General features: G+C 38.8%; 1 pseudogene; it reads right to left on the reverse strand.

Moving 5' to 3' along the window:
- Positions 1-1,641: 1,641 nt before the first annotated feature.
- LOC148524662 (uncharacterized) overlaps positions 1,642-12,607 on the reverse strand; it is a 79,293-nt pseudogene continuing 68,327 nt past the window's right edge.

Here is a 12,607-nt window from a genome sequence, read left to right on the forward strand (position 1 = left end):
GGAAATAGGTTCAGGGCTATTCTGCAAGTATGCGGCAGGTGTTTTCTAGAATAGATTTATAGCGGCAGGTGCACAAATGCAGAATTTTTTAAAACTTACTTTAGGGACATAAAAATATGCTAGTACCCATTTTCATGTACCCCAAATTTGATGGGACCACTTAAAAAAATGAAAAAAATAACCTAAGTGCTCCTCTGCAACACTTCTTCAATGTCGGGAAAAAAACACCTACTGCGGCTATTTAAATCCCCGACTTTCATTCACAGGCTAAAACGGGGGTACCCATAGTGATCCCCCATGTTTTTACAACTTTAGGGGGGTCCTACAATTTTTTTAAGGAAAATTTCGTAACTTTACGCAAATCCCACTTCGCAGGCTCCCGTTTTCGTTAGTTTCATATTGAATATGGAAATAAGCGGGCGCGCGCCCGATACTTTATCCCAGGTAAAAGCTCCAATATGAAACGTAAACTTTGACAGCGAAGTTTACGTTTCATATTGAATTCCTCTCTATATCGTTTATTCTGGGGATGTAGGGAAATCGGCCATCACGTCAGTTGCACATAGTCTAGTGTGTACCCAGCATTAAATGGAGCTTCATTTTCTCAATCTTTGTACACATTGCGCTTCCTGATTTTTTACTTTTTATTTAACTTTTTACAAAAGTGCAATAGCTACTTATGCTGCTGCAACTATTAATGTAAATACATGATCTTGCATGATTATGAGTGTTTTTAATTAGACCATCTTATTTATTTAATTTGTGATTGATGAATATATGTTACTCATTTTAATAGATCTTGTGTATTTTTCCTGCAAGCGCAGCTACATTTCTTTATACCAATGTGGGGTTGGCAATTCCTCTTTTCTATAGTGGCCACTGCTGCAAGATTTATATATTTAGCTATGATCTGGGCCATATCTCTGCCAGTCAACTACAAACTGTAAAGTATTTCTAGAAATTGGTAAGACTAAAATTTGTTTCATCTGAAATTCCTCTTTCTGATTACTATTTTATAGGAGGAAGGATGAAGGAGACTTTTAATAGATGTGAACTTTTTTTGACCAGAGCTTTGAGCAGTGAGATATTAGGGACTTGTAGAGATGATGGAAGATCCAGATGGTGTGCCACAGTATTAATGACTTGTGAAATCCTGAAAGGCCCAATAAAACAAGGAGCATATTTAATATTTGGTACTCTCAATAATTGATTACGGGTAAATAGCCAGACACGATCGCCAGGCAGAAGTTTAGGAACAATTTTCCATTTATTGTCTAGAAGAATTTATAGCTATACAAAGATGTTGAGAGAATTTTCTTCACTTGATTTCAGTTGCAGTGAAATTCCTGAGCAACATTATTAGCAGCAGGCACAGATGGGCAGCCTAAAATTTCAGGAAAATTAGGATGAAGAGCATATCATAATAAGAATGGGTGACAGGAAGTTGCCACATGAACCAAAATATTGTAAGTGATAACAGCCAATGGAAGAAGTTGCACCCAGTTTTCTTGTGGTGCAGAAACATACATTTGAAAAAATGTCAGATCCTGGTTCACTCATTCTGTTTGACCATTTGATTGAGCAGCTGAAGAGACTTTAACTTGGTGTTAAAACCTTTGAGAAGCATTTCACCCCTAGATCTTATGTTGCCTCTAGTGGAAAGTCTTGTAACTGAAAGATTTCTTTGGTAAAACATGCAGCTAATTTGAGAACCTAAAGAAGGAATTAAAAAGTTACAAAGTATGCAGCCTTAGAAAATCTATCCAACCACAACTGAGAAGAAATTGTAGCCATGACTTAGAAATAGATCAGTAATGAAGTCCATCAGTAGATATGACCATGGACATTCTGGAAATAATAGTGGAAGTAAGCAAGTCAAATGAGCTTGTCTAGTTATTTTGTGTTCGGCACTAAGAAAACCTGCTGAAACATAATCTTAGACATCAGTCCAAACAGTAGGCCAACAATATCCCCTAAGAATGTACTCCAAGGTTTTCTTGATTTTGATTTTGGAGAATTCAGAAAATTGGCAATCATGTCCCCACTGCAGGATTTTGGGATGAAGCTTGGGGGAAACAAGGGTTTTACCAACATGTAATCTCTGATTATCAACAGAATTTATGATTTATGGTTTGATTTTGACTGGAGATTACTTATCCTGAGGATCAAAAGAGCAGTGATAACAAATGGGTTTAGCAAATATGTTAGTAAAGATATTGTATATAATTAACATTTAAATAGCCATGCCACATTGTTTACGGAATACGTATTTTGATTAAGTTTAAGTAGAAAGATAAAAAAATAAAAAACTATTTCCAACATATCAGCAAAATTGTATCTTCATAACAAGTGCTCATGAATCCAGTCTTTTCATACAATACTTAAAAAGCATAACAATCAATTAGGGGAAAACAAACTGACAATAAAGACAATGAATATCTGGACATTGGCTGTTTTAATAGGAATTTCTTCCACATTCTATTGGTAAACAGACAGTCTTGGTTATTTAACATATGGTTGCATGAATACGAACTGAGAGATTGTTAATCTTCTCTACTGCGTTGCATGGATATTAACTAAATGCTAACCCACAAAACATTAGGATGGATGGTTCCCTATTAATTTAAGTACATCACTACTGGAATAATCAGAAAGTCTTGCTTCATTGCAAATTTGCACAAGTCTTAACAAGATCAAGTGACTTTTAAATCTGTGATTACAGTTAATTGAATAGTAGGATTTTATATTTGTTGTCTATTGTGATTCTCTTTGTATCATTATTTAATGTGATTTTTATTGTTATTCATTTTTATGTAAGGTGTATGTTAATTAACAATCATCAAGAAATAATACAGTGTACAGTACCTCTGCATCTTTTCTTTCTTGATATTCTTAATACTTGAGCTCCAGACTACTTTTTGTAGAGGCAGTAGATGAACATACAGTAATTTGATGAGCAACCATATAATTGTGCTCTATTCATATCAGTACACCTGGTATATACACTGATCAGCCATAACATTAAAACCACCTACGGTATCTAATATTGTGTAGGTCCCCCTCATTCCCCCAAAACAGCTCTGACCCATCCAGGTATGGACTCCACAATACCTTTGAAGATGTCCTGTGGTACCTGGCACCAGCAGCAGATCCTTTAAGTCCTGTAAGTTGTGAGGTGGGGCCTCCGTGGCTTGGACTACTTTTGTTCAGCACATCCCGTGCCTTGGGTGCCAATGACCCTATTGCCGGTTCACTGGTTGTTCTTCCTTGGACAACTTTTTATAGGTACTAAGTACCACTGCATACTGGGAACACACCACAAGACATGCTCAGACCCAGTCATCTAGCCATCACAATTTGGCTCTTGTCAAAGTCACTCAGATGCTTATGCTTGCCTATTTTTCCTGCTCCCAGCACATCAACTTCAAGATCTGAGTGTTCTCTTGCTGCCGAAAGTATCCCATCCCTTAACAGGTGCCATTGCAAGGACAGAATCAATGTTAATTCACTTCGCCTGTCAGTGGTTTTAATATTGTGGCTGATTGGTATATACAGTTATCCGCAAGATTATCAGGGTGCTGCTTTGCGTTGCTTCAAGTCACTAGGACCTAGAGATGAGTGAGTAGGGTTTTCTGGAAACCAAACCCGCCCAAACTTATTTTAAATGAGGAGGTCTGAGCCGCTGTTTTGGATCCGATATAAGTCCTTCCCATTGTGATTCGGCGTGATTTGTAACAGGACCGCCGGAGGGGAAGGAAGGTAAAATAGTTAGCTAGTGTAGTGACAGTTAGTGACACTGTCTTTGATGGGCAGTGCCACCCACATCAATGACAGTCCCCTAGGTAATACTGGCCGAGCTAGTTTTTTGGATAGGCAGTCAGCAAATCATTGTTTGTTGTTTTTATAGTGCAGGAACATAATTTAATATTAATAATATTACTTGTGTGTGTTGCTTAAAAAAAAGGCGGGCGGTCAGGATGCAAGTGGCCGCCCAGTTTCTGAGCGACCGCTTGCATCCTCTGACCGCCTCTGAATGAGGCCCTGTGTCTGTGATATATAACAGTCAGTAACGGCCAGTTGCTCAAGGGCCACCACCTTAAATTATCTGTGCTGTCACAGTCAGTGTGCACTTTTTTGAATTTAAATTGTATATTTTTTTTAAGATAAAATCATCAGCCCATGATACTGTGTCTGTGATATATAACAGTCAGTAATGGTCAGTAGGTCAAGGGCCACCACCTAATAATTGCTGTGCAGTGTGTCGTAGTCGGTGGCCACAGTTTTTTTTGTTGAAAAAAAATTATATTTTTTTGTAATAAAAACTTCAGGCCGTGATACTGTGTTTGTGATATAACAGTCTGTTACGGTCAGTAGGTCAAGGGCCACTGCCTTATACTACTGTATCTGTGAGTGTGTTGCAGTCAGTGGGCAGTTTATTTTTGTTAAAAAATATATATTTTTATAAATTGTTGTATTTGTTTTATTTTTATCAATTTTCTTAATCAATCAATTATAATTAATTAATCATTGAATCAATTAATTAATGCACCACTTTGATCCATTTTGGGTGCTTGTTGTTTAATAGAATTTTACACTTCTCTGATTGTTTGTTTTTTAGTCATAAAATAATGATTGATCAATCAATCAATCTTTCTTCCACTACATACTCCCCCTCCATTTCCCTGTACTGCCCTCAGCCCTCTGATCTAGTTCTTGGTTAATGAACACATTCTATAGCATCGTATAGTTTATATTAAACTGCCATCTTCTCTTCCACTGCAGTGCTACCCTGTTTCCTAGATGTGCCATGTTTGAAGTTGAACTGCCATGTGTTTGTGCCACCCACTGCTATCGCTTAGCTTAGTCAGCCAGCTAGCTCGGTGCAACCTTTTGGCCTAAATTGGATGAAAACAATATTATGAGCTGTATTTCCAGTCGCAATTGACTGGAAATTAATCTTATTGAGGTTAATATTATTGTAGGAACAAAAACAGCCTTAGATTATGTGATTTTAGCTGTTTTGATAAATTAAAAAAAAAAATACAGATCCAAAACAAAATCAAAAACACGTGAGGGCAGTTTTGCCAAAGCCAAAACCTGACAATGAATTAGAACCAAAACCAAAACGCAGGTGTCGGCAAACATCTCTACTAGGAACTGATCTCGTTCAGCACCTTCCATACTGAAAGAGCCCATTCATCCTGATTTTTCCATAAGAAGACAGATTACAGTTGACACAGCAACACTGACAACTGAACATTTGAAGATCCACCACAATAACAGCTACAGACAATAGGTTCCAGTACACCAACAACAGTAACAACTGCACATTTTCTTTCACTTAAAAATGAAGTCAATTAGGACCTTACCTATATGCAGCCTTTATAAGGCCCTCAATCAATGTTCACAATGTCAACTTTCTGTATGGAATGGAGGGTTAGGGTTAGGCTGTGGCAGTGGAGAATTAGGGTTAGGCTACAGGAGGGAATGGTTAGGGTTAGGCACTAGGAGGAAGGTTAGGAGTTAGGATTAGTGATACTCACCACCGGAACTGCTGCAGGAACAGCTGTAAGTCACCATCAACTGACTGCCAGACCCAGAAGACACTGTTGGAGCCTGCCAGACCATCCAAACCAGGCAAGTCCCCACTGGATCACAATTAATGTTTTGTCAACATTCTAATCATGTCAACATTTCATCAGTGACAACGTGATTCATGCCAACGTGGTCAATGCTGACATGCCAAGCATTCCACCATTTCAACATTTTAATGTCCCAATATGCAACAAGAGTGATATATCTGCACACAAAAATGAATAATATTAATGAATAATATTATATATTCCAAATGCCTTGTATGAACCCCTTATTTATGTATCAACTTATACCGTAGGCCTAGACAACCATCAAAAACCTGACAACGAGAATGGAAGAAAGAAGCGGTTGTATCTTATAGACACACTACTTGATTTAATTAAAATATAACTATATAGGGGAATTATAGAAGGACCTCTACATAATAGGTATACTTACCTGATATTTTACCATGGAATAGGAGTTGTCTCAGCAATAGTGGATCACTTCAAAAGGAATTTACATGTACCAAAGGAATAAGACCTTTTGTGGGATTACTGTGTGTATATGTGGATCACATATGAGTGATTCGTGTGCAAACACATTACGAGCTTTAAATCCATGTTGTGATATTTTTCCAGCCTCAATAGCATACACAGATGTTGAGCTCACAACATTGTTAATATATATCAAATAATCTAATAATGTAATCCACCCTATAATGAATGGATTAATAATATTGACGTATTACACAACCCATATAAGATACCACACGTATGACTATATAAACAACCAGTATTACTTGTGGAATACCGCTAATAAAATTTAATTGTGCACAGTGCACATAAAGACTGTTAATAAATTGTAAAAAAAAGACACGAGAACAATAGATGGCTTTTTAAATTTACTAATATTTGTTTAAGCACTAACACTCAAACATTTTTTTACTGTGTATTTTTATCAGTATATTTCACTGACCATTGACACAAACCAAGAAACTAGGTTTGAGTCTTTTATTCGAAAAAATCAACAAAAGTTATATTTTAATTAAATCAAGAAGTGTGCTTATAAGATACAACTGCTTCTTTCTTCCATTCTCGTTGTCAACATTTTAATGTCAACAGAATATACCAAACCCCTTGTTTTGTTTGTCTGTTTATTGACTCAGCTTTATCCCTCAAAATTCTACATTCTACAAACCATTGACTTCAGCTTCATTCTTCACAACCTGTCCTCTTACTATAGATGTGAGTGGCTTTATCAGTCATTTTTATCTCTCATAGCTACTCAGTCAAGTGTTTTTTTCCTGGGAATAACCAACATTGGGCTGTGTTTCCCATTAAATTAATACATTTTCATTTATTATACTAATATTACTATTAAAGTTTTTTGCATTTGTGGGATATTTCAAGTAAAGTCAAGTTCTAAATCAGATTGGTAAAAGTCAGACTCACAAACTGAACTGCTCAGATTTTGAATACACTGTACAACAATGGTGCGTGTTTCTGTGAGAAATTATACATTTTCATAAGGGATTGTGCTTGATTAGATACAGTATGAGATCTTGGGGCTTATTCTAATGCTGGGTACACACAGGGTCACCATCAGGGGGAGCTGCTGGGACTAGAGTCCCTGGCCCCGGAGACTGTGGACCTGATTCAGACCTGTTCGCTAGCAAGCGGCTGCTCGTTGCAGACGATGTTTGCTAATGTGCGCATGCATATAGTTCGCAGTGCACGTGCGCAAACTAGTATGAGTGATCGTTATGTGCTCGCTCGCCCTGCCAGGACAGCCCAGTGGAATGAGTGACAGGAGAGGCTGTTTGTGGGTGGTAACAGGGGCAGGGCAGTAGTAACGGGGGAGTGGAGTTGCGGACGCATGCGTGCCAGAGTGTTTCAACGCCGTTTCAGAGGCGTGCATAATTAACAGGCAGTGTCATAGTACACGTCACCTGGTAGATTTTTACACAGAACTGCTCGCAGTGCTTGCGGTAGGGTACAGTCAACTACAAGCACTGCTGTCTGATCTGATGGTTCCCGATGTACCGATGGTTGTATATACCTCCTGGAGATGGCGTATGCTAGTGGGTGGCTAAAGACAGGCTGGTGGGCATCTATAAACACAAAGTGATCGCTCGCCAAGACATAGTGTGCGTACTTATATCTTGCTGTGTGAGCGGCTGCCTTGACGTCACTTAGCTGAATTTCCATACGCTGGGAGCGAGCGGCCGCAACTAGCGAATGGGTCTGAATCAGGTCCTGTGTTTGAAAAATGGCAGTTAGGAGCTAATTGGTTGGTACTTTATCTCTCACCACTTTATCACTCTCCAAGATCCGAGGTCTTGGTTTCTTCTACACATATATTGCAGTTTTAAAATCTGTTCTGCTATCACGTGCTGTGCTTGCTAGTGGTCTATTTTAAATGTTGCTGGTTTAGTGGTTTAGTGTAATATCATAAACACTTGGTGCTTTTCCCAGTGTGGCATTATATAGACAAAAATCATCTTTGATGTACAGGCTGTTTATTTGCAAAAATGTGCTGACAAAAAGCTAGTTAATAATCATTACCATAATGTGGAGATTATTAGGTGCTTAAAATGTGCTTGAGTCAAAACACTGTGGAATTGTATCACATGCTTGAACTCATTTGAATTGAAGACAGATAAACACATCTGCTCTTCTAGAAAAACTTGCATTGCTGAGTGATATAAATCTACTCACCTGCTGTGGACCATCTACTGCTTCCAGGACTCTGCTTACCCCCTCTGACTCACATGCAGTAGCTTGTATGGGTGATGACATGTACCTGGTTGTACCTGTTCCCGTCAGAGGTCAAATGTGCATCATGGTTTTGTGCTATATTGGGCTTGAAACTGATTATTAAAGTATTTACAGAATGTTCATAAAACAGACGAGAATCACCTGCATGTTTAGCAATGGCTTAGTGGCCACTTACAAGCATATCTGTCTGAGGAGTAAATATAATAGCCTGCGAGTTGCAGGGAGACATGAGACGTTCACAATTTAGCCTTTAGATACAAGTGACAAATTTTTAACAGGTGTCTGGTTTTGCCCATTGAAAATTTGCTTCTTTAAATCTAGTAGCGTCTACATCACCCAAAAGCTCATTCCTGCTCTAATACCCCTTTTACATCGACATAAACATCCACCCAGGATTTTTGTCTGTCTAAATGGATCCACCCTGGTCCAGGGACCCAGGGATCCAACTCGGGTATTTTGCAGGGTTGGCCAAAGGTCATTCCCATGCTATCCTGTAGTGTAAATGGCGCAATCCGGGTCACGATGACCAGGATCGTGTCACTTGCTACCCGATTGGCCGGCTTCAGTGGTGCTTGGAGATAATGTCATCTCCAAGCATCCACTGCAATGATGGAAGCTCCATATCACTGCAGACCCGGCTCCGGTGTGAACGGCGTCGACTCGGGAATATCCTGGTCAGCGCCACAATATCAAAGGTTTCTGTGCAAAGTCTGATCCGGATTGGAACAGTGGGCCTGATTCAGAGCCATACGCAATAAGCCGTTCGCCCACAGTAGGTACGACTGTCCAAATGTCAAACCAAGCGCTCGCACGTGTGTTCGCTCGTAGCGAGTCTTCCGCCCCATATTTCCACAACTCCTCCTCTAGCTAACGAGCACCGAAATAGCGAGCGCACTACTCGTTTTTTGATGAAGTGTTTGCTTGTACAAGTACGACCGGAAGTAGGCCTGTCATTTGTCGATTGCCTTGTTTCTCCTTCGTCAAACATCCGTGAATCGATTGGTGCCAATCAATACCTTAATTTACTTAATTGTTGGTCGAATGTTTTCAATCTTGTTTCTTTTTTGAATGTCAATAAACTTTATTGTTTGTTTTGTGTTAATTTTGGTCCGTAGAATCCGTCCGCTTTTAATGGCAAACTTGTTTTTTTTCAATCCAAAGGCTGTTTGTTAGGTTTTTTAATAGCTTTTATTTTGGTTTATAATTTAGAAATTGTTTTATTTCCGGCTTGTTGCTAACGCATCCAAATGCAGCAAGCCAATCCTAAGTCACTATATATTTTTAGGGGTTGTTCACATGACTCACACATTAACCAATAGAATTCTTCATGTTATTTATGAAAGTACATTAGCCAATCAAAATTTAGGGGTCCCTGTAATAAAACTGATTTGTGTAAAAAAAAAAAAACATTGCCATCATGAGAGCCAGTGCTTTTACACGGCGTGAGCTGCTGGTGCTCACTGAAGTGCTGGATCAGTGAATAACTGACATGCCGCCCCCCGTCACCAACCAACGCAAGCGACGGGCATACACGGTGGTGCGGCGCAGGCTGCGGGCATTGGGCTTTCAGAGGACCATTGGCCAATTAGAGCGCCGGTGGTTGGATTTACGCCGTCGGTCCCCACACCTGCTTGCGCATCTTCGGATGAGGATCCGTCAGCGAAAGTGGATATTTGAATGTTAATATATCTATGACAATCTGTTGTTGCTTTTTGTCTTTGCTAATGTAAATTTGCATTAATGCGTGTGCATGTGTGCAGTATGCGTTTTTTTCGGGCTAAATGAGACCTTGTTAATGTTGTTGATTTTTAATTTTTATTTTCTTTTGGGTTAATGTATTACATTTTAAATGTTTTTTTCTATACATATTTGCTAATATTACAAACTATACATCATTTAGGTCAGGAGCGGATCCATAGACGGAGTCGGAGGCCTGCCCGACCCCTCTCCCCAACTCCCACCATCTCCTCCCCTGCCCACTCCTCCCAAATTTCTCCACCCTCCCCTGACCTGGACATTCCTATTTCCCCTCCCTCTCCTGCTCCCCAAATCCAAATAACCCCTCCCTCCCCTGTCCTACCCATCCACATTCCCACACCCTCCCCTGATGCACCCACTCCCGATTCCACTCCCTCCTCTTTATCCCCACCGGACATTTCCCCACCTTCTTCGGCCATCCACTGGCCCACTTCTTCTGAGGTAGAGGATCTGGGCCAACCTGGCCCTGAACCTGCAGGTATTTTGTATTTCATGTTTGCAATTATTTTGTTAAAATGTGCCCTATATGCATACACTGTGGTATCCCTGCTTACAATCTAAGGGCAGTCCTATTATTTTTTTTTATTATTATTTTGGGTTAAAGCATCTTTTTTTTTTCTTTTGGGTGTTAATTTTTGAAAAAATAAAAACCCTAAAAAAAAATATGTGTGTCAAATTCATTAGCAAATGGAGAAAAGGGACTGGAACAAACATACTTAAATACATAACAAAGGTCATATACTTTAAAAAATGTTTAAATCCAAAAAACAAAAGGTAACAGGTAGGTAAACAATAACACAAGCAAAGCAATTAGTAGCTGATTGTCTTTCTGTATTGTAACCAAAATGTACAAAAAAATTATACATAAAAAAAAAAATGTGTTGGGCTTTTTAAAAACAAAATAAATCTGACAACAACATGCGTACGGAATATAGCAAATAAATCAAGCATTTTAAAGTTTATATAAATATTTATTTTGTGATTGCTGTGATTACAAAACCCAAACAAATAGGAACACAACATGCGTTCCAAATTTAGCTAATAAATCATGGCCATTGAAAATCACCTTCTCGCAAGTGATCCAATTATTAGGTGATTGGTCTTGTGCCTTGTAAAGGAGAATAGCAAAACATCGATTCGCTAAGGGAGCTATGAAGAAACCATCGTCTTTGTGAGATCCAATACCCTACCACAAGCTGAACGAGCAGTCATAATGGAAACTGGATCACACAGTGACGTATCCAAAAGACCGTCCAAATTGGACGTTCGCACAAGATAGTACATGTACGCCCAAAAAACGGCTTGCCACGCCTGCGTTTACTCATCTCCACCCCCGTTACCACCCATAAACGGAACATTCTGTCAATCAAATTACATAGGTCACTTCCTGTTCGCTGTGTATACGAGCGAACGAAAAATGACCGCAATGATCCGGCTGCACATGCGCAATGAGAACCGGATGCATGCGTGGTTTAAAACAATCGAATGCGTACGAGCGAACGGCTGATTTTGTCCGGCTCTGAATCAGGCCCAGTGTTCCAACTCTCGGACCAGACATTGGCACTTTGGTGTACAAGAGGTATAAAATGATTCATTATTTTTGCTCATCCTTTGTTCTTTGATGTATCAAACATAGAGGTTTATCACCAGGATGAAACTAAAACTACACCGACAGAGGAAAGACAGGTATTCTGTATAGGGACACTGGAGTCCAAAAATGTGCTAAATTCAGTGTGTTATTGCTTTTTTCCTTAAAATGCTACTTCTACCGCCTATATACACCACAATTATAGCAAACTGTTGTGCAAATAAACAAATTGAAATCCCAGTTAAGCCCAGTAGATTATTTATTTTGCATTATCTGATTGTAATTTATCACCAATTAGTATGGCATATAGAATAGTGTTATCATTCTAATTCTGGTACATTTAATTTTGATATAATTTGTAATCAGTTATGAAAGCAGATTCATTCCTTGCTCAGGAAATCTGCACAAGTTTTTTTTATGATGAAACATGTTAAGAAATCAATAATTATGTTTTTTAATAAAGATCATTTATCGAAATAGGCTTTGATGAAAGCTTCATAATCATTATACTTCACAATCACAACATATGCAGTTTGAAAAAGCTCTTGTTTCTCTGTTATATTATGTCTACTGTAGCAGATTATTATATTTTGCTTACAGATATACAGTACTTGATATATTGTAACAAAACAATTGTTCTTTCATTCATTGCCTAGTTATTCTTATATTGACTCAACTAGAGCGCTCATTCCTTTACTCTATTGCTATTATTAGAGCGACTTGTTACATTTAGATAACACCTTGCCTAGCTCCATTGCTGTAGAAATTATCTCTCTCATCTATTCACAGTGTGTTCCTGAGTTAACTTTCATTACCAGCGGGAGCCCGCTCTTCTCACTGATTAGTTATTTGCAAATAGATGGTATTTTCCTTTCAGCACATTTATTTGGTCAGCTATCTTACAGCA

Source organism: Taudactylus pleione, unplaced genomic scaffold, assembly GCF_031769625.1.
Source record: "Taudactylus pleione unplaced genomic scaffold, aTauple2 ptg000117l, whole genome shotgun sequence".
Lineage (NCBI taxonomy): Eukaryota > Metazoa > Chordata > Amphibia > Anura > Myobatrachidae > Taudactylus > Taudactylus pleione.